Source organism: Silene latifolia, chromosome 10 (assembly GCF_048544455.1).
Source record: "Silene latifolia isolate original U9 population chromosome 10, ASM4854445v1, whole genome shotgun sequence".
Taxonomy (NCBI): Eukaryota; Viridiplantae; Streptophyta; class Magnoliopsida; order Caryophyllales; family Caryophyllaceae; genus Silene; species Silene latifolia.
In genome coordinates, this window is record NC_133535.1 from 75,289,107 (window position 1) to 75,313,376 (window position 24,270).

Below are 24,270 nucleotides of genomic sequence, written 5' to 3' on the forward strand. Positions count from 1 at the left end.
GCTAAAGAACTAGTAAAAACTGAATGAATAATCTGATGTTCTAGGTTACGTTATATAGAAAATATACGTAACACTTATTATCAAAACCTAAACACAATGGGCTTGAGTTTCCTCGATCTTTTAATTCTCGTCTGGGATAGCGGCTTGGTTGATCGACTAAGAGTGGCGGTCGATCGACTGAGTAGCAGTGTACAATAGCTTCTGGAACCCGCAAGTTGGTCGATCGACTGAAGGCAGTTGTCGATCGACTGAATTAGCTGACATTTGACTTCCAATTTCTCGTGTATTTGTCTTTTGGGCCTTGAAATACGCACCAAGCTCGTTCCTTAAGCGAATGCTTCACGTCAAATGCAATGCAAGACACTCGGGGACGGATTTAGCTCAATTTCCGTTGAATTCTTCACATTTCTGCAATAATGTACAAAAACACGAAAATAGACGGAAATAGGGGAAATGGCAGCTTAAACTACACAAATGAGCTCTGAAATGCGTGGAAAATAGGATGTAAAACATCATATAAAAGACACGCATCAAATATTAGCATAATGGAGACTCACTACTCATGTGAAATAATTAAATAATATAAGAGATAAGAATACGGTTATTTATGCAAAAGCACGCATTTCAAGGAATTACGACATAGATATGAGATTAGAATTCGAATCATGTGAAACAGTTAAGTAAGAGATCAACCAATGCAAAATTACAAGGATACAAACTGTAGCCATTACTTGGAAAACCACTTAGCAAACATTGCACGGGACATGGCTATTAATGTCCCATTCATACTTATGACTTGCATCTCACCATAAGAACGGATGGGAACATCAATCCCGGCGATCATATCGCAACTAGAGGGCTTATAACTCACCCCTAGTATCCAATAGGACCAAGACAAACAACACAAGGCATAACTCTTACCTTAAAAGACAAATACCAATATCTATAACCAAGCAAGACCTTTACTACTCATATATAAATATATAATTCCCCTGGTAGGACGACAATGGTACTCCCAAGACTCAGTCCTAGTCTAAATCTGGACAGACTCTCGGGACAGAACGGTTCCCGATTCGACATGCGTTAGAACAGTCCGCATCCAAGACTCGATCGACAAAATGGAAGTCGAGAACCCACAATTGGCAGAACAGTCCGAAAGAGGCGGAAAATATGAGCTAAGCCCACAATCGGCAGAACAGTCCGAAAGAGGCGTAAAGATAAGTCAAGCAATAAGGTATAGCATAAAGGCATTATCACCAGAATACGATATGAGCTAACCCGCAATCGACAGAACAGTCCGAAAGAGGCGGGAAAAACATAAATCAATCAACTCCCGGCAGAACGGCACGAGAGCGGCGTAAACCAATACTTGGCAGAACGGCACAAGTAAGGCGTAAAAATATATCATACGAATACGACTCAACCAAGCGATACGAATCAAATTGGAATGAGACTAATATGTATATAATGAGCAAATGATAATCCACGTAAGACAATCCAAGTTCAGCTATACTCGTAAACATGGATTAGTGACTCATTACAAGCATTATAATAATCCGTCATACCTGTAACATAGTAGTAAATAATTCATTTCATAATTAAATGTTCCGGTTAACTAAAATATAGTACGTGAAAATGAATAATTTACGTCAGGAGGAATCTACGGAATAAATTGTGACCAAGTCCAAGTGACTCATTTATGAGTCCAACAAACCACTATAAGAAGCCTATTAATTGAATCACTTTAACTCCAACAACAAGGCATGCTAGACCCAACTTACTACTCATGTAAAATACAAACATATAACCATGTGAAGCCCAACAATTTGATCATGTGAGAAAAATATATATAATGAACGATATTTAATGAGTTACGTAATATAAAACACGGGGATTTCACAATCATACTTCATGTGAGAAAGATATGTAAATGGACAGTGTTTAACTAAATACGTTATATAACACACGAGATCCAATTTAAATAACCGCAACAAAGCATACACAAGACCACCCCAACTCCTAAACTGGCCCAACAATCAAAATATGAACAAGCCCAATTGACTACAAAAATTCCAAATGGCACGAGGCCTAGCTGCCAAGCACACCCCAACATAGACAAATGAGAAGGAATAAGGAGAAAACAAGGGTATGGGTATCCCGTGTCTAACCCGAAACAACCTGGTCGTGGCCACGCTGCCCGCCAACAAACAGTCACCAGTCCAACTCCAAAACAACCCCTACAATGACCACCCAAAACAGAGTGTGAAAGGTCCCAAAACCAACACTCCAAGCAGCCATAACCACCTGTCTTTACAGGTAATAAACAGAGCCCAAAGGAGTCCGAAACCGAGTCATTTAAGACATGAACAAGACGGAACTAAAGACGATAATTCACAAACAAAACCACCAAAAATCACCCAGACAAGACTCGGGTTTGCCGTCTCAAAACAGCCACTTCCAACAACAATTTAAGACGGAATTCCAAGTATAAGTAAGACGGAATCCTCCATATAAACCACACATTCCATACGTGTAAACCATCATGTAACACAAGACACGAAATTATCACGATTGAGCATGTAAAACTAGTATTATTCCGACACATTCAACCATACATATGAAAAATCGATTAAAGGTTCAAACTTTATAGTATATAAGAGCTAAACACAACATATACGGACACGATTTCGATATTATGTCGAGTAACCTATCACCGTTACCTTTTTGCTCTCCTAAACGTCATAGAAATCGCCCTAGGATGATCTTAAACCCAAAAGTGGAACAGAAAAGCTCAAAAACCGGATCCTTTGAAAGACGACCGAGATGCAACAGACGAAAGTTTGGCTGTTTTTTACATAAAAAGAAGGAGAATGAGGAGGGGAAGCTAATGGTACAAAAATAATGGAGTTTGGTTGAGAAATAAGGGAGAAAACGGAGGTTGAAGGTGACGATTTCAATGGAGTTAGAGTATTGGTGTTGCGGTTGTTGATTGTTTCGAAAAGAAGAAAAGGACGAAGGAGAAAGAGGAAATGCAGGGGTGCGGCTGTGTGAATGACAACAACAATAAATAATAATATAAACAATATATAATAATAATAATATATAATAATAATAATATCTAATGATATAAATAGTACTAATAATATAAAAGTAGAGTGAAAAAGGATAGGTGGGTGTGATGAGTTGTCGATATTGGATAGGTCGAGAAAAGATTAGTCTCACAACTGGAAATGTGACGGTCTACAGCTAGACGGAATAATGTCTCGCGTCTATATTAGCTTGAGACGGAAAATAATATTATTACTATCAATATTATTATTGTCTGAGTAAAATAAGTATTTTATATAAATTAAGTTTTAGAATATATTTTTTTATAAGTATTCGTGCTCAAAATGAATTAATTAAATTAAATAATTTAAAAATGTAAAATAAATTAATTAAACGGTTAAATAAATTTTAATTGTTAAAATGAGAAATTCGCGGGTGTTACAATCACCCCACCTTTTAAAAAGTTTCGTCCTCGAAACTTGAAGGTAGAAATAAAGGTTATATATAAAAATAAAACTGGACCTTCGAAATTCGTAACTAAAATATTTAAAAGGGTTACTTTTTGAGAGACTTAAAATCCTTTCAGCAGTTTCAAATAAAAACTTTCTGACAGAACCAGATAAGGTCAAAATCAAATTATTTGTATAAATCAAAATCAAAATACTTTCAAAAACATTAATGGAAAGTTTTCAAAAGTATAAGTCTCATTCATGGAACGAAATTGCTCTTGTCGTGCACACAAGAACGCTAACCTTCTAAGTCAAAGACAAATTTAAAACAAAATCATCCGCCGACAAGCGTAGAACAAGTTATCAAACGTCTTCAATAACGAGTTCTAACCTCCAATCAACGTCAAAATCAAAGAAAAAGGCAATTCACTCAAATTTTCTTTTGCAAAAGTCGATTGGAAGTTGAAAGATTCATTGTTGGTCTTCAAAAAGAAGTCAATTTCTGAAAATATAGTATTTAACTTTGAGAAAGAAGTCATAAACAGATCAAAGTTAACAGAAATTAGATAAAATTTAAAGAAATATCAGGTTTAGCAATTAAAATCATGATAAAGTAGTCTATATTCCAAGTACAAATAGGAAACTAAACCAAATTTTCATTTTCAAACCTTTAAAATGGGTAAGGTTTTGCAAAAGAATCATAAACTTTTAACAACGAATCAAAACTGGTAGCCTGAAAGTTTAGAAGTTGTATGAAATGAAAAGCAATTTAGACAACATAAATACCAGTGTGGACAAGGCACGCGGGAACTGCATCCGCGGGATCCACACTAGGCATAATCGACCCGAGGTTCCTTCGAATCAAATTAAGACAAATTAGAGTCGCCACCAAGTTTTATGGGAACTTGGAACGGTTCAAGTCAACTTAACACCTTTCATCGAAAAGCATAAAGCCAATCGACTACGAGTGATTAAAGATAAAGACTTGTACCCTATATCACTCGATTTGAATGACTCTCGTAATCCAATGGTATTTAGACGGATCCACAAACCATAGATCTTGAGTAAGGGGTGAGGGTACGTGTTAGGAAGTCCATAAGGACACCTAACCCCGCCCGTCAATAACAGCCTCTACTAAGTCAAGTATCGGATTTGAAACAAGGTCGTAGCTACTACGATATATGATATGCAAACATCGTTTTAAAACCCTAACATGTGAGGTTTCTATGTCGATTTAGATGCAACTAAGCTAACTTTGTCAAAGTTGTAATTTAGCATGTGGGTTGATTGATCTAACAACATAAAAAGCAAAAAAGGCTTAAGGGGAATGGGGGAGCCGTTGGGATCTACCCTATTACAACCCAGGCATTTCATGCCGACACAACGAGAATTTAGAGATACAACTCGATGTAAATACAATTGCTATATACGACACCATACACGACACATGGCCATTCGGCCTAGGAAAACGTGCACAAAGGGGTGACCCACGGTTTACATAACTCACGGTCTTAGGTCACTCCTCGTAATGCGTGCTTTTGCTTAATCTTATCGAATTAGACATTGGGTCACACACCAAAGCATGCATTAGCATAAATCGGGCCATGTTGCTTTAAACAACATGCGATTTACTACGCTCTTACATGAATTGGAGCACAACTATCTAACCAAATAAGACTAAGTTTTTTATAAATCTATTGACTCGACCCAAAAGGAAACTAATTACAAGTGAATTACAAGAGACGACTCGGTAAGCAAAAGGTAATTACAAAATACAAAACAACGATGAAAAAACGATATAAAGATGAAGCAAGAATGACAAAAGGCACGGCCAAGCACACGGCCCCAGGCACGGCCACCCTAGTTCCTAGGTTAGGTTCATTAGGTTAGATAGATTTGCAAAGCGATATAGGATATACATTAGAAATTGATGATAAAAGAGGTCAGAAGGCTTCGCCTAAAACCGAGTGTTCTACACGGCCTAAAAGGGTCGAATTAGGTCAAGTTCGCTAATTAAGTTAACTCGTCGAGTGTTAATAAGAAGGTGCTAATCACGCACTCTTATACTAGCGAGAAATTAGGTGAAAAGAGAGATGCATTCAATTAGGTTATAGAATTGTTGGTCGATTTTAATGCTTGAGTCGAAGCACCCTAACATGTCTAATTAGGTTATTTAATCGATCTAAAGTCGTCTAAACGAATCATATGTTAACAAACAGGGGTCGAACTAATATGCAACGGGTCCTAGGGTAGGTCGAATTGAACGAAACAAGCAAGGGGTCAAAAGCGAGGAACGAAGTTAGGATTCGTTTTATTAATGCCCTACCTTGAACACGAGGATATGTAAATGAGATGGGGGATACGACCGACCGATGTGGCGGATTTCTTTCCCATCTCAAGTCAACGTGGGTGTTCGTGGTGGTACTTTAACTCATACTCGGACTAAACTAGTTTCATAGTTAACGATATCAAACGACAAACAAAACGATAAACAACATAAAACGAACAATAAAAAAAAAACATAAAAGAACGAAATAAAAAGGAGAAGAGGAGGATTTGATGCACCCTCAACCTACATGTATCGTTGACACCGTCTTGGGTCGTAATCGATGGTAGATTTTATCTCGAGAGGCCTTCGTCGACGAAGGAACAAAGCAAACAACACGTTTTTTGTAAATCTGGACAGCAACTTTCAAACTGCAATTTCTCACTCGTTTCACGGTGAAAATTAGATTTAAAAGATGTTTTGAAAACTAGAAGGAGAGGAGAACAAATATATTAAAACAAACCATGCTCGTTCTGAGTTATTGGGCACGAAAAATAGGCATAAACAGAACAGGACAGACAGGAAAAGCCGCGAAAACGGAGTGTACTCTCAAGGTCAATTTGCCTCGTGAATCTTTGTCTAAGATGTAGATGGATGTTATATGGTTAATTAGGAACAAGAAACTCGAATTTTAATGGAGATTTGAAGGGAGAACGAATGGTATTTCGAGAGAGACATAAACTGTTTCTCAGTTTGGATGTATCGGTTTTGTCGAGAGTTTTGAGAGGCAATTAGGGTTTGTTTCTGGAGTTTAAAGCTTGTGAGTGACGGTAGTATGTATGGAGAACTTATAGGAATGAATGTATGGTGGAGAGGAGGTATTTATAGGGAGTTAAAGTAGGGTAAAAGAGAGCAACAAGCAGTTGGGCTGCTTTTGTTTATTTTCTGCTGTCCAGCAGCTTTCGTGAGCTCGTGTAGGGTTTTGGAGGGGTGTTTCTTGGTGGTTAAGCTAGGGTAATATGGGTAGGATACTAGGGTATAGATTAGGGTTAATGGGCACGGGTTTAAGTGGTGTTTGGAGCAGGTTTTGGACTCGGGTTTGAGCTGAACGAAAACAGGGGGGCCGTGGGCTGTTTCGTTTTGGGGCCTGTTTTGGATGGACTTGTGGAAGTGTTTCGAGGTGGTCTAGGTGCTCGGTTGTTGTGAGTAATGTGGAGCACGGGTTGGTGGTGATGGGTTGCGGGTTTGGACCAAGTTTGAGTCGGTTTAGAAGGGCTTTTGATGGGCTATACAAACACGGGTAAAGGAAGGAATTGGGCTGTCTTGGGGGGATGTTTGGAACGAGATTTGGGTGGGTTAAACAAAGGGTTTGGGGTAGGCTTTGGCTAAGAATCGGACGCGGGTTATGGGAGAGGAAGTTGGGTCAAAAGTGCGTCGAAAATCGAGCCCAAATCAAGCATAAAACGAGCTCACAAATCGTGTGATTAAAACGAGTTTTCAACTTTCGAAATCGATTTTTCAAATCAAATAACACACTAAAATAAATGATTTTTCAAATCAAAAATATATTTTATTTTCAATAAAATAAATTTAAGAAAATAAATTCAAATTAAACTAATAAAATGAATTCACTTTTTTTTTTAAAAAACATTTAATTTAAATATCATTTAAATTAATAAAATACTTCGTCGAGAACGCTCATTCTACATCGTAAAACGAACCCAAATAATGACAATGACAACTAATAAATACATGTGTCCTATCATCATCGGGTGTTTGTCGGGTTCTCTATAAATTCCAATATCGACGGATACGGGTATCTACAGAGCCCCCACTTTGACTGAGGCTTGGACAAGGCGAAAGTCAAAGTATACCCTAGGTCCCTCCCGACCTGAGGATTCCGCAGGTCGTTTATAGTCCATTAGACTTGCGTATATAAGCTCGCCAGCCACAAGAAGAGATCGTACCTGAAACTTCGTCGGGGATTAACTCTTGCTCCTGTTGCGTCAATTTATCATCGTTGGTCGTCGACCCATAAAATTGCATATATGGTGGATTGAGCCTTATCCTTAGGAGCCTACGTATCCGTTTCTGACGGAATCAACCCGCGTCGTAGTTCGGCAAGAATCGCGACACATGCCCAAAGTTTATCATCTGTTGCGTATGTCCAAAATTCATCATCTCACGACATTTGCCCAAAATTTATCATCTGCTGGCGCTTGTCCGAATGGGACGGGACTTTCCAAGGAGGTTGCCGCCGCTTTCATCATTTGCTTTCAGCTACGGAATTCTTCCATTTCATACTCTTGTATTGAATTGAATTCTTGGTGGATGTCATCCTTTACATCCTGATAATGGTCTCTGAAGCCAACGGCTTCAGAGCCCCCAGTTTGCAATAGCTCTAAAGTCGAAGACTTTTGATCCCCCAGTTGAAGCATATCCTGCTATATTTGAAACACAAAAACGTACAAGCAATAATCATCACATAAGCACATTTGGATCATCGATCTTAAAATTGGATTATTTGAAAGATTGGGTCATCGACCCGAAAATTGAATTTGAAAATTTTGAATAATTGGGCCATCGACCCGAAGTTTAAATTTGACATCACTTGGTATTTTAGGCCATCGACCCTTCAAAAATTGAATTTGAAATTATGAATTTCGAAAGATTGGGGTCATCGACCCGAAAAGATTCCACTACTTGGATCATCTATCCATAATTCGCAAAAAGATTTTGGAATTTTGAAATTTTGAAATTTTTTAAAATCGAACCTTGATGGGTGAGCATGAAATACAACTCAGACACTCCGTATGACCTGTAAACAACGTGGGCGTAGCCCGCTACCGTAAAACAAAAAAGGAAAATAAAACCCTAAGTGTGCACGGGTTTTAATTCAATTATGGACTTGTTGGGGGTAAAAATGTAAATTGGCCATTCTGGCACCAAAAGATGGCAAATGGGAATCACTAGGTCGCCGGACTTGAGACAGAGATATCTTATGGCATGGGCGTGCTCCCAAGGGCACATGGGAATCAAGATCACTTGGCATTGACAAGGTGGATTAAACTCATGGAGCAACAACGTTAGCTTCGCCTAGACACTAAACACAGACTGATTTTATGAGAACACTTAGACATCACACATCACTCTTGTTGGGAACATTCTGTCACTCTTCTCCTCGCCTCCTTTCTTTTCAGCGAGTTTTCATCATTTCTTGCCACCGCCTTCTTCTTTTCAGCGGGCTTTTACTATTTTTCTTCCACGCCTTCTTTCTTTTCAGCGGGTTATTCATATTTTCTGTTCCCAACATAAACTCACATCTATATGACTCAGCATCTTTGCCTAAACCGTTAGATAAAGCTCGTTCTGAGACTTGATACTATTCATCCGAACCTATATCCTTATCATAGCCTACATCGAGTGCTAAGACTGACTCAAACAAAGGTGGCTTCATTTGGACTTGGTTAAGACCCGTAAGAAACCGACAAGATGACAACTTGGTTGATGAGTGGATTGAATCCCTTATTCTGAAGGACTGCCTACGTATTCGCGTGGAGCGAAATCAAATCCGATGTAGTTCGATCAAGGTGCATAAACTTGGCATATTGATTGTGTGTACACACTCGAAGGTTTTACCTAAGGTATCATGTCGTATCCCATTCTAGCCTGTAAGGTACCGTTAAATCCCGTGTCTAGGGTTGGTACAAAAGGCTTTGGTTCTTTGGGATGTGGAGCTTGGTAAAAATAGGTTCGCAAGGTAAACCATCATTCCGAAGGTTCGTTTTGTGGTGCTAAGGCCAATGGCTATGGCTTATAACGTGGTTGGAAATGGTGTCTCAAATTTGATGAAACCCGAGTACAAATGGGTTGGAAAACAATGTGGGTTCAAATCTCCATATCTGGACCCTAAAGGCTGGGTGTAACAGCACAAGCGGAATGATTCTCAAAATTCCTGACTATCCCTTTGTAACCGTCTCAGGAAGGACTTAGAGGGTAAAGAGGTTACTACTTACGCTTTTGGGCTTCGCCCATTGAACTTCAACTATGGGTACTTGACTTGAATTCTGGCTTCCGTAACTTCGACATTCAACCAAAAAGCATTCCGCAATAACTTCAACATCTTTTTTCCTTTTTTCTTTTTCTTTCATCTTTTTTTCATTTTTCTTTTTTTTCCTTTTTTTTTCCTTTTTCCAATTTTTCTCTTTTTCTCATTTTTCATTCTTTTTCATCTTTTTTCTCTCTTTGAAAATGATCTTCTATTCATTCTCTTAGTCATAAATGGATACACCTTGAAAACTGGGCTTCGCCAACTAATTTGGGTAGGAACTAACAATTCCTTGTTAGAACGGGTTGATATCTTCTCTCTTCGAGATGGGATGATTTTGTTGGGGAAAAGGCTTGCCTTCCATCATCGATAGGGGAAACAAGGAGCTAGTCCGGGTTTGTCATAGAATCATCTAAAAGCTTGTCACAAACATTGGTTCAGATGGAGGTTTTCTACCACCAGACATGGAATAGGTAAAGGAATCAAACACGGGATCCTAGTGTACCTTACATTTTGAAACAGGACATATTTCCACCCCGGGGATGCCTTTGAGTGTGTTGTGCATTTTATCATATTTCGGAATGATTGAGGATGGGAAACAAGACTTATTTGGAAACGAAACTGCAACTTTTTTATTGGAAAGGCAATTGCTTAACAGACTCAAAGGAACGATTCCTAGGACACACCCTAGGTCATGGCGGGACAAACGACTCAACTTCAAGAAAAGAAAGTCCTAGAATCGACTCGACTAAGAAAAAAAAAACAGATCCCGACTCATAATTTTTCAAATCTGGTCTTGAGCTTTCCCTTGTTCAGCTGTCAGCTTAGATGCTCGGTTCTAGTCCTTGATCCCTTTGATGGTCTGCCTCCATCCCAAGGTAGTCCTCTAAGGATCTACGCCAATGATGAAGGTCGGTGAATCGAATTGTCCTTTATTAACTTCGTTAACGGGAGGAGTACATTCTGGAGAAAGACTCCCGACTTGAATTTCATTCTTCGGGTTTGGCAAGAATTCAAAGCAATCCACAAATATCTTCCCGATAAACACCCCTTTCAAGTGACATGGGCGGATAAGATGGGAATAATCGACATTGTCTTCGACAGAAACAAAGTTGGCGTGATCGCCAAATGGATTGGTGATGTTATTGGGTTTAACAGTTGGGATTGGGAGTGTTCCATTCTCAATCATGTCTTGGATTTCGTGCTTCAGTCGATAGCACCTTTCAGTATCATGGCCTTTCCCTTGATGAAAGGCAAAATAGGCATTTGGTTTATACCATTTACCTTGTTGATCAGCGGCAGGGTCCGGAGATTGACCAATGGGCTTCAGGTTTCCCTGGGCCATGAGCCTTTGGAGAGCATATGCGTAAGTGCACCCGATATCGGTGAATACCCTCGGAGCTTGGCGCGGAGGCCTCTTCGATTGCCCTTCTAAGAGATTGACAATTTCAACAAAGTGGGACGTTGTTTGTGCTATCGTCTTAGATGACGAGGCCCCCTGGTATCCTTTTGGATTTTCAGCTTCTGCCATTCTGACATCATTTTCTACTTTTATCCCGATTCTTATCAATTCTTTGAAAGAGCCAAAATTCTGGTATTTCAGAGCATTGCGGTAAATAGGTCGTAGATTCTTTACGAACTTATCTACCATTTCAACTTCGTCAGGCTTCTTGGCTAATTTCACGCTTTCAAATAGCGCCATCTTGCAAGGAATTCAAGAAAAGCCTTCTTTTTCTTTCTGTGTCATCACCTCCAATGTTCTTATGTTGGTTTGAATCTCGACCTTATCAGCATAGTGCTTGCAGAACTCCACTGTAATATCTTCGATAGTGGGGAAGTTCTTAAGGTCCAGATTGTAGAACCACGCCTTCGGGTGTTCATCCAGAGATTGAGCGAAAATTTCAGAGAGCATGTCAGCAGGTACTCCCTTCAGTGCTAAGTACCCCTTATAGGCCTTAACATGGTGGACTAGATCTTCTGTGCCCTTAAACTTTGGGATATTAGTGAGTACAATGTTTGTGGGCAACTTATCCTGAACTGGGCATAGGCCCTAGCATTTTCGAAATGGATGTTCTTCCCCTGGGAGAGCTTCAGACGGTCTTCAATGAACTTGAACCGTTTCTCCAGATCAGTCAGAGGTGGGGTGGATGAAGAGGAATCTTCACCCAGCTTAGAATCGATCACATCCATTCTAGTCATCATGAGGTTCACGGCCTCAGTGAGCTTGTTAACAGCATCTTCCATTGCTTGACGTCGGGTTTTTGGCGGCCTTTCTACAAGAAAACCCCGAACCGAGTCAATATTTAAAGTAAGAGCCCCTGCACACTTAAGGACACGACACCAACTTGACTCAAACAAAGACTCGACTTAAGACTGACTAACCAAAAAGTTCGACTCACGGTTGGATTTAGACCTCGATTCATTTCAGACTCGACAAGACGACATGACTCAAGTTGTCATAGCTTGATTCTAAACTGGACTCGGTGTGACTAAACCCGTGATTGGACAAACATAGCCCATAGGTTTAAGTGAAACGCCCTAAATGGCCTAGCTTGGACGTTTCTGTGGACTATCTGAAGGAAATTAAGATCTCATTGAAGGAAATGTAGATCTATATACATAAACATACTCATATATGTTATAAATTAATTTGTCATAAAATTAAATAAAGGTCTTATGCATGCAAACAAGGTAGCAAAATAAAGAAGAAATCACCCTTACATTGTAATTTCGGTTCTTATGGGCACAAGTGAGTTCTCCTACTCACTTGTTCTTGAGCTCTCCAAATGGAAGAACAAGGATTCAAGTATAGAATCCCTCCCAAAAGCATATACCCAAGGAATACTCATAATAACTAATATTATTTAGATCTAGTAATAATATTAGTTTTACTATAAAATTGACACAATATAAATTGTAATTTTACTCTTGAATATTTCGGTCAAGAGAGGAGTAATTTTTGTGAGTTTATTTCTCTAGAAAAATCATATATTGTAGAGATTATCCATTTTCTTACACTAGAAAATTGTATTGTGTATCACAAAAATGAATGAATAATTAGAGAGGAAAAATTGCTCTCTTTCTTTTGATAGGGCCGAAAAAGAGAGAGAGAGAGGGGGCTTGGGTAGGTAGCCCAATACCTTTTATTTTTGCTCTTCTCAAAAGCATAGGTGTGCATGGCTACTCCTTTAGGTATAATTATTGTGTTTTCCACTCAAGATAAAAACACAATATATATCATATACTCCCTCCATTATTTCGGCATATACAACATAAAATGGATGCTCCATTTTATTTTGTCATTTGTCAATTGTAACATATGTGACATGTTACTTGACATATGAAATTGTAATGTATTTTTAACATATTAAAAATCAACATACTCATAAAATATGTCATTTACAAAATCGACTAGTAATTCGTAATTACTTGTACCAAAAGTTTCCAAATTATAAACTACAACATTCTGTATTTATAATAATTTATTCATTTCGTTTCAATTGTTTCTGTAAACAATAATTTCATCTAAGTAATAAAACAATTCGATTACTTAGACCGTGTCTTATTTAATCATATTTACAATAAGATACGTAAATTATACTCACAAAATTATCCGTCAATTTTAAGCAATTTAATTAACTCGTATCGGTATACGATTAATTAAATAATCAATTAAGAGTATTTCCCTATAGGTATGACCTAAGGGGATCAACTGATCACCACCGTCGCACGACAGTAATGTCAAACTCTAGTCAGCCAATCATTACCGATATGTGTGGACCAGTTGACTTGTAAAATATTACATCCCACATGTATTCTTAAAATGAGATTTAATAATGATATTTAAATCATGTGATCGCACTATTGTTGAGGACACATTTCCCAACAATCTCCCACTTGTCCTCGATAAGTGTGCATCACCAATTCTCTTGTCCTATTACTATCTCCCACTCAATGCAAGGTGTCTTTCAGGTCGTACTCGCAAGTGATCATATCGAGAGTGGTTTCCTCGATCTGGAGAATAACTGTTTGACCGGATTTATCTATCATAGATACCTTCCGAGCGTGGCCACGCATTTCCAGTTCATTACTCCTCGAGTGGCCCTGAGATATTGTTTTAACCCTGACAAGGGGGTGGACAATTCCTATCGCACTTATTCCCTTCGACTAGCCACAGCCATCATAACCCAAAATATGCCCATTTGACCCCATTTATGAAGGCCGTAGTAACACAAATCAAAGTTAATCTGAAACTGTGCCATCTTATGCGAATAGTCTTTAGTCAAAGAATCGACTCATTATAATACTATAGTAGCTCTCGCCACGACCAGGCTATATAAATTGCCAGAACTCTATAAGCGGTCATAGGGCCCGACAAAATGTTCCTAACAGTCTGCCTATGTGATCGACTAGTCATCTCACATGACTCTATGGCACTTGAACTTGCCACAATCGCATCACACTCTAGTTACTTCGAGACGTCACCTCATACAAGTAACTATGGGCAAATACAATGTTAATCCGTGTTCACTTTAACGGGGTTCAATTGTCTCCACAACCCGTTTGGATGTAACAAAGTATAATAAAAGAGTTTTAAAATAAAACTCGAACGACAAATGCGATTATCACACATGAATAGTCAATGCCTGATTACTATTTCATGTTCTATAATCTAATTTGATCTTGTACGTAGTTGTTCATTTCAATTCAATTGAAATGACATGACTCATCATGTTTAGCCTTTGAGAAGGCTTTGGTTAGTAGGTTTTATCAATTTCTTGTACCTTACTCAACCTTACTACATACTCGTTTTCCTTTGTAATGTATACATTTGCATTACAAAACTTTCTGAGTACGTGTCGAAATCCAATCAAGACATAGGCCCTCTAGCCTAAGAATAGCTCCCACTGTTTTCACAGTGTGCGGGACTCATCCTTCTTGCACATCTCATGATTGCAAGTGTACTCAATTTCCGTTATAAATATCTCTCATTGTTCTTTATTGCCTAGAACGATTCTAGAAAATCTACTTCTTAATTAACATAGCCACAATGGTATCTTAACCATCTTAATGTGTTCTGATTATGGTTTTGTCGGAAACCATGCGCAATCTCAGTTGTCAATTGTCACTTGTGTAACACCCTTACACAAAATTGCATCATAAACACTTTTTTGCTTTACTTCTTTAATGCTTCTGCAAGCACTTAAGGGTAATCTTTACAGCTTACTTGGTAAAGATTACTTAAATTCGATTTTTGAAAACAATTCATCATACTCAAGGCATATGAAGTGTTATACATCATTTCTTTTTAATTGATTCGGCAGCGAAAGCAAATGAAATCAATCAAATATGTTCAATTTAATTGAACTAGTCATGAATCTTATCAACATAAGACTCCTTACTGACGCTAATATCATGTGGATTTATCTTCATAAATCCGGATATTCAAGATGTATTATAATACTCCAAAAGTCTTAAATCATTCTCAATGATCAATATGTCATCCACATATCGGACTAATTAAAAAATTCCGTAACTCCCACTAAACTCCATGTATAAACACAACTTCTCGACTTATCGAGAAATGTTTTATCACATGATCAAAATGTTGATTCTAACTCATTGATGTCCTACTTAAGATCCTCTCTTAAGTTTCACATTATCTTAGGATTGCAAGAATCTATAAAACTTATGACATGTATTGAATACATTGCTTCTATTGAAGAAGTGGGTTTTAGATTCACTTGCTGTGTATTTCATAACCTTATAATGAAACACAATCCCTAAGAAGATCCAAATAGACTTAAGCATTTCAATTAGTGCAAAACCCTTTGCAACTAATCTTGCTATGAAATATCTCTTTATTAGTGCAAAACCCTTTGTCACTAATCAAGCCTTTTATTTCGGATTTTCATGGCTCTAAGCCTTTTATTGAGTTGTGACTTAAACACTCTTATGTAAGTCCTTTGTCGATTACTTTCCAGAAGTAATCAACTTGAATCAAACAATTTCTTTTGTAAGTTATAAGCTCTTTACTTTCTTAAAAGTAGCATGAATTCATCATTTTTAACAAGTGACAAATTTAACCACCTGGGTTTTGAAGAAACAACGTCTTACACAAAACGTCTCATGTAGCCAAGAAAGACCAGTTTCTTGCGACATAACATTTTTTTTTGTGGCATTCTTTGTGGCTCTTGAATAATTTCTCCCACTCTGTCTTCTAAAAATAAACTTGTATTTTTAGAAAGACAGCTTCACGAGCTGCAAACCCGTCGTACTCGTGATAATTGAAGAGGGAAAAATGAGCATTTGTTTCTTGTGAAAACTTACAAACATGGTACCCTTACCATTTCATATCTCATATGATTCGATTTAGTGGAAAAATAATTTAGACAAAATGATAAAATCCTCAAAAGGATCAAGTAACTCAAAATAACTTGATCGAAGTCCAAACCTTATCGAATAGCGTTTGAATTCTTATCCAATCATACATTATCCCATAATGCGTGTTAAGAGAGATTAATTTGTGATACTATATCACAATTCATTTGGCTTATATCAAAGTCTTCACTTTGATAATCCCATCACGACTAAATCGTGATTCCTTGAACTCTTTGAAATTCTTCAAAGATTTCTCTATTTACCTTATTAAGTGAACATATTAGTGTCAACTTAAATCGTTGGTAAAAGATAATGATCAACCTATTTTGGATAGATGATTTACAACCTCGATCTCCTTTTCAACAAAAAGGCATGAGACATCTTGCTTTGAATACAAGATACGCATATACCATTAACAATCTAATGGTTTCAAGAGTACTCGATAACTCTTTACGTTCATCATTCCAAAATTTAAGGTTTAATCTTTGGTTACCAATTTGAATCTTACATCATCTACATGATATATCATTCTAGTTTGTTTTAGAATATAATCACCTTGATAATGGGCTAGCCATACATCAAATCGTGGTGTATAGGGTCACAAAAGTGAAAACCCTTTTTGTATCTTAACAAGTTTATATTCTTATTTAGAGTTTATGCACTTAATAGTCACAATTAAGTACAACTTTAAATCCAAAAACTAGATTGAGTACACAATTACTCTATCTCTCGACATTATTGTTGCTAGTCGTCATATTCTAATTATCCTATGTATCAAGTATAATGATGAAAACCTCCACTGGTTTCTAATATTGACGAAGTGGTACTAGCAAAATTTATGTTTAATCAAATAAACATTTAAAGAAGAAGGTCCCATTAGATGTCCCACAACTAACTTGTTGATTCTTCAATAATTTGGGGCAGTTTCCTTTCTTGTGTCCAACATTTAAGACAATGGAAACTTTATTGGTCGGGATTGATAGGTTTAGTATCGTCATTCCTCAATGACTTTACTTTTAACATTACCTTGTATCTATTCCATTATTATCTTTACTTCTTGAACCTCGTCCTCATCTTAACGGTTTAAGAGAATGCTCCCACTCATTTCAATGAGTCTTTGCTTTGAGAAGCAAAATTGAATTCATGAAGATTACTCTTCATTTGTTCGTTTTAGTCTTAAAACTTTCATTGAAGTGGTTGCGTTATTTTGGTCAATTACGAATTCTGAAAATCTAATCACCAAAACAATTTATTGCTTCAAGGTACTTAATTCAATTAAGCATATGAAACATAGTCCATTGTAAGTAGAAGTGTTAGTCAAGAATCAAAAACCTGTTTGATAATGAATAACTTTAATCTATACTCTTTACAAGAGATCCTTAGCAATGGTTCGTTTGAGGTTTTAGAAGCAAATTCAAATTTTGTCTTTAGTTACGATGTTTTAATGGAGATTCGTTATCAAAATCGAAATGATATCGTATATGAATTGTGGTAAAGAAATAGAACAATATAACAACGGAATAGTGGAAAACTTAACATTTATCGTTTTATTAATACTTGAAAAACAAGTATAGCATTTACATAGTGACCTCTACCCAACTATGATAAATGATTCCAAGACCCAAATTCATATTGACTTAGGCACGGGGTAGCCGATGCAACCTTTATCAATATAACTCGGTTGATTAACCTTTTAATCGATTCTACTTTTAGAACTCTTGGTCGATAAAATTACTCTAATGTTTATCTATAGCCCAAAACACATCAACAAGGGCACGGGGTAGCCGATGCAACCCTTATCAATAACTTTTGTTGAGTTCAATCCAAATTTCGAATAAATGTGTCCATTATCCAAACCCACATCAACTTGGGTACGGGGTAGCCGATGCAACCCTCATCAACATGAATTCGGTGGATAGACATTTATCACCCACTTCCCCTATGTAACAAGGTTTGTACCCCGGGGTAGCCGAGTGCACTCCCTCGCGAAATAGGTTTTCATGGTTTCTACTATTTGGTAAGGCTATGTCTCAATTAATTGTTTTAGCGAGAGGTCATGCCAATTTATTATCTATCACGTTTTAAGTGAACTAAAGCGGTGAACTATGATAATTTTAATTGACACGGTCGATAAACTCGATAAAATGACAATGCATGTTTAGTTATGGCGATTTAGCGATGCATGCGACATAAAATAAAATGCAAGCATAAAAATAAATAAATCCTAGTATGCAAACAAGGTAGCAAAATAAAGAAGAAATCACCCTTACATTGTAATTTCGGTTCTTATGGGCACAAGTGAGTTCTCCTACTCACTTGTTCTTGAGCTCTCCAAATGGAAGAACAAGGATTCAAGTATAGAATCCCTCCCAAAAGCATAAACCCAAGGAATACTCATAATAACTAATATTATTTAGATCTAGTAATAATATTAGTTTTACTATAAAATTGACACAATATAAATTGTAATTTTACTCTTGAATATTTCGGTCAAGAGAGGAGTAATTTTTGTGAGTTTATTTCTCTAGAAAAATCATATATTGTAGAGATTATCCATTTTCTTACACTAGAAAATTGTATTGTGTATCACAAAAATGAATGAATAATTAGAGAGTAAAAATTGCCCTCTTTCTTTTGATAGGGCCGAAAAAGAGAAGAGAGAGGGGGCCTTGGGTAGGTAGCCCAATACCTTTTATTTTTGCTCTTCTCAAAAGCATAGGTGTGCATGGCTACTCCTTTAGGTATAATTATTGTGTTTTCCACTCAAGATAAAAACACAATGTATATCATATACTCCCTCCATTATTTCGGCATATACAACATAAAATGGATGCTCCATTTTATTTTGTCATTTGTCAATTGTAACATATGTGACATGTTACTTGACATATGAAATTGTAATGTATTTTTAACATATTAAAAATCAACATACTCATAAAATATGTCATTTACAAAATCGACTAGTAATTCGTAATTACTTGTACCAAAAGTTTCCAAATTATAAACTACAATATTCTGTATTTATAATAATTTATTCATTTCGTTTCAATAGTTTCTGTAAACAATAATTTCATCTAAGTAATAAAACAATTCGATTACTTAGACCGTGTCTTATTTAATCATATTTATAATAAGATACGTAAATTATACTCACAAAATTATCCGTCAATTTTAAGCAATTTAATTAACTCGTATCGGTATACGATTAATTAAATAATCAATTAAGAGTATTTCCCTATAGGTATGACCTAAGGGGATCAACTGATCACCACCGTCGCACGACAGTAATGTCAAACTCTAGTCAGCCAATCATTACCGATATGTGTGGACCAGTTGACTTGTAAAATATTACATCCCACATGTATTCTTAAAATGAGATTTAATAATGATATTTAAATCATGTGATCGCACTATTGTTTAGGACACATTTCCCAACACTATCCTAGACCAAATGGTTGACCCACATGACTCGAATCCCAAGAGGTGAGCTTGGGTGACCCAACGAGGTCGTGTTCTAGACTCTCGGGGCAGAACACGCCTAGCCTAACACGGCCAGGACCCGGACACGACTCGACGCATTTCATGCTTGGTTAAGGTTCGAGAGGTATTTTGGATTCAATTTGAAAAAAACGGATAATTGATTTGAAAATGAGATTTGAAATGAGCAGCATGCTGGCTATAAAGGCTTATTTTGGGCCGAAAAATCTAGTCCTACTTGGGCAGCATTCCGCATTTTTAAAACCATGCTATTTTTAAAGTAAGTTGTTCAAAAGTTCGGTTTTTGAAATCGATACGGAAAATTTTGAAAAGACTCGGGAAATTCACCTTGCACATTGTCATTCTCATGTTATAAGGATGTATGTTCCTAGACATTTCTAAGTCTCGGCAAGTCTTCTACAAGAAGGTCTATGCCCTCCATCCTTTTTGGGTCTTATAGAGCAAGGGTCTTTAGGTAGAGTACCTAGAAGAGCATCCCCACCATCAAGAACCACGACGAGGCGGAGCGGAAGCAAGCAATGTGCAAGTTCCTGGCATAGTGGGACGTCGCCCCCCACGCGTCACAAAGAAGCGCTGGGACGGCCCGGGAAAGTCCTTAAGGGTTTATGCATTAATCGTAGCACTACGAGTAATGTTTTACTTTCCAATACTTTCTTTTCAAGTTTCACCTCGGAGGAAAAGACCCTAGAAACAAAGTGTAACTAGTCCTCTTATCCCCAGCGGAGTCGCCATACTGTTGACAAGGCCCTCGGGAACTGCATCCGCGGGATCCACACTAGGCATAATCGACCCGAGGTTCCTTCGAATCGAATTAAGACAAATTAGAGTCGCCACCAAGGTTTATGGGAACTTGGAACCGTTCAAGTCAACTTTACACCTATCATCGAAAAGCATAAAGCCAATCGACTACGAGTGATTAAAGATAAAGACTTGTACCCTATATCACTCGATTTGAATGACTCTCGTAATCCAATGGTATTTAGACGGATCCACAAACCATAGATCTTGAGTAAGGGGTGAGAGTACGTGTTAGGAAGCCCATAAGGACACCTAACCCCGCCCGTCAATAACGGCCTCTACTAAGTCAAGTATCGGATTTGAAACAAGGTCGTAGCTACTACGATATATGATATGCAAACATCGTTTTAAAACCCTAACATGTGAGGTTTCTATGTCGATTTAGATGCAACTAAACTAACTTTGTCAAAGTTGTAATTTAGCATGTGGGTTGATTGATCTAACAACATACAAAGCAAACAAAGCATAAGGGGAATGGGGGAGCCGTTGGGATCTACCCTATTACAACCCAGGCATTTCATGCCGACACAACGAGAATTTAGAGATACAACTCGATCTAAATACAATTGCTATATACGACACCATACACGACACATGGCCATTCGGCCTAGGAAAAGGTGCACAAAGAGGTGACCCACGGTTTACATAACTCACGGCCTTGGGTCACTCCTCGTAATGCGTGCTTTCGCTTAATCTTATCGAATTAGACATTGGGTCACACGCCAAAGCATGCATTAGCATAAATCGGGCCATGTTGCTTTAAACAACATGCGATTTACTACGCTCTTACATGAATTGGAGCACAACTATCTAACCAAATAAGACTAAGGTTTTTATAAATCGATTGACTCGACCCAAAAGGAAACTAATTACAAGTGAATTACAAGAGACGACTCGATAAGCAAAAGGTAATTACAAAATACAAAACAACGATGAAAAAACGATATAAAGATGAAGCAAGAATGACAAAAGGCACGGCCAAGCACACGGCCCCAGGCACGGCCACCCTAGTTCCTAGGTTAGGTTCATTAGGTTAGATAGATTTGCAAAGCGATATAGGATATACATTAGAAATTGATGATAAAAGAGGTCAGAAGGCTTCGCCTAAAACCGAGTGTTCTACACGGCCTAAAAGGGTCGAATTAGGTCAAGTTCGCTAATTAAGTTAACTTGTCGAGTTTTAATAAGAAGGTGCTAATCACGCACTCTTATACTAGCGAGAAATTAGGTGAAAAGAGAGATGCATTCAATTAGGTTATAGAATTGTTGGTCGATTTTAATGCTTGAGTCGAAGCACCCTAACATGTCTAATTAGGTTATTTAATCGATCTAAAGTCGTCTAAACGAATCATATGTTAACAAACAGGGGTCGAACTAACATGCAACGGGTCCTAGGGTAGGTCGAATTGAACGAAACAAGCAAGGGGTCAAAAGCGAGGAACGAAGTTAGGATTCGTTTTATTAATACCCTACCTTGAACACGAGGATATGTAAATGAGATGGGGGATACGACCGACCGATGTGGCGGATTTCTTTCCCATCTTAAGTCAACGCGGGTGTTCGTGGTGGTAGTTTAACTCATACTCGGACTAAACTAGTTTCATAGTTAACGATATCAAACGACAAACAAAACGATAAACAACGTAAAACGAACAATAAAAAACAAACATAAAAGAACGAAATAAAAAGGAGAAGAGGAGGATTTGATGCACCCTCAACCTACATGTATCGTTGACACCGTCTTGGGTCGTAATCGATGGTAGATTTTATCTCGACAGGCCGTCGTAGACGAAGGAACAAAGCAAACAACACGTTTTTTGTAAATCTGGACAGCAACTTTCAAACTGCAATTTCGCACTCGTTTCACGGTGAAAATTAGATTTAAAAGATGTTTTAAAAATTAGAAAGAGAGGAGAACAAAGATCTTAAAACAAACCACGCTCGTTCTGAGTTATTGGGCACAAAAAACGGGCATAAACAGAACAGGACAGACAGGAAAAGCCGCGAAAACAGAGTGTATGACACTCTGTTTTTCGAGGGGATTCGTGTACTCTCAAGGTCAATTCGGCTCGTGAATCTTTGTCTAAGATGTATATGGATGTTATATGGTTAATTAGGAATAAGAAACTCGAATTTTAATGGAGATTTGAAGGGAGAACGAATGGTATTTCGAGAGAGACACAAACTGTTTCTCAGTTTGGATGTATCGGTTTTGTCGAGAGTTTTGAGAGGCAATTAGTGTTTGTTTCTGGATTTTAAAGCTTGTGAGTGACGGTAGTATGTATGGAAAACTTAGAGTAATGAATGTATGGTGGAGAGGAGGTATTATAGGGAGTTAAAGTAGGGTAAAATAGAGCAACAAGCAGTTGGGCTGCCTGTTTCGTTGCTGCTGTCCAGCAGCTTTCGTGAGCTCGTGTAGGGTTTTGGAGGGGTGTTTCTTGGTGGTTAAGCTAGGGTAATATGGGTAGGATACTAGGGTATGTATTAGGGTTAATGGGCACGGGTTTAAGTGGTGTTTGGAGCAGGTTTTGGACTCGGGTTTGAGCTGAACGAAAACAGGGGGGTCGTGGGCTGTTTCGTTTTGGGGCCTGTTTTGGATGGACTTGTGGAAGTGTTTCGAGGTGGTCTAGGTGCTGGGTTATTGTGGGTAATGTGGAGCACGGGTTGGTGGTGATGGGTTGCGGGTTTGGACCAAGTTTGAGTCGGTTTAGAAGGGCTTTCGATGGGCTATACAAACATGGGTAAAGGAAGGAATTGGGCTGTGTTGGGAGGATGTTTGGAACGAGATTTGGGTGGGTTAAACAAAGGGTCTGGGGTAGGCTTTGGCTATGAATTGAACGCGGGTTATAGGAGAGGAAGTTGGGTCGAAAGTGCATCGAAAATCGAGCCCAAATCAAGCATAAAACGAGCTCACAAATCGTGTGATTAAAACGAGTTTTCAACTTTCGAAATCGATTTTTCAAATCAAATAACACACTAAAATAAATGATTTTTCAAATCAAAAATATATTTTATTTTCAATAAAATAAATTTAAGAAAATAAATTCAAATTAAATCAATAAAATGAATTCACTTTTTTTAAAAAAACATTTAATTTAAATATCATTTAAATTAATAAAATACTTCGTCGAGAACGCTCATTCTACATCGTAAAACGAACCCAAATAATGACAATGACAACTAATAAATACATGTGTCCTATCATCATCGGGTGTTTGTCGGGTTCTCTATAAATTCCAATATCGACGGATAAGGGTATCTACAACCAGGTACACTAAGAGAGTTCAAACTTAACTAATCAAAAGAGCTATGATGAATTTCATAGGGATAAGATTCGAAGTCAAATCCACAAGGATGTCAACGATAGAGTTTCATAGATTACCAACATCAAATTGTAAGGAGAAGCATGATGAAGCGAGGAGATGGGGTATGAACGGTAACGCTTATGGTCACGGAAGAAGATAAATTAGACAACAAGAAAACTCCAGGTACTCATATCTCAAACAACAACATCATCCAAATGGTCCTGAAAGTTTCCTAACCACAAAGCTTATAATCACAACACTTCCAAGGATTTCCTCAAATTACTTATGTTACTTCACCCTAAGCAATTCCATAAAACAAGGCACTCCACTACGAGTGTAATCCCATCACTCCAAATCCTCAAACATCCACAAACAACTTCCATTAGATCAAAGTCACAGTTTCCAACAAAGCTATACTCATATCCAACTGGTGTCATCTATGGGTTTCTCAAAATGGCAAAATCCTCAATCAAGGAT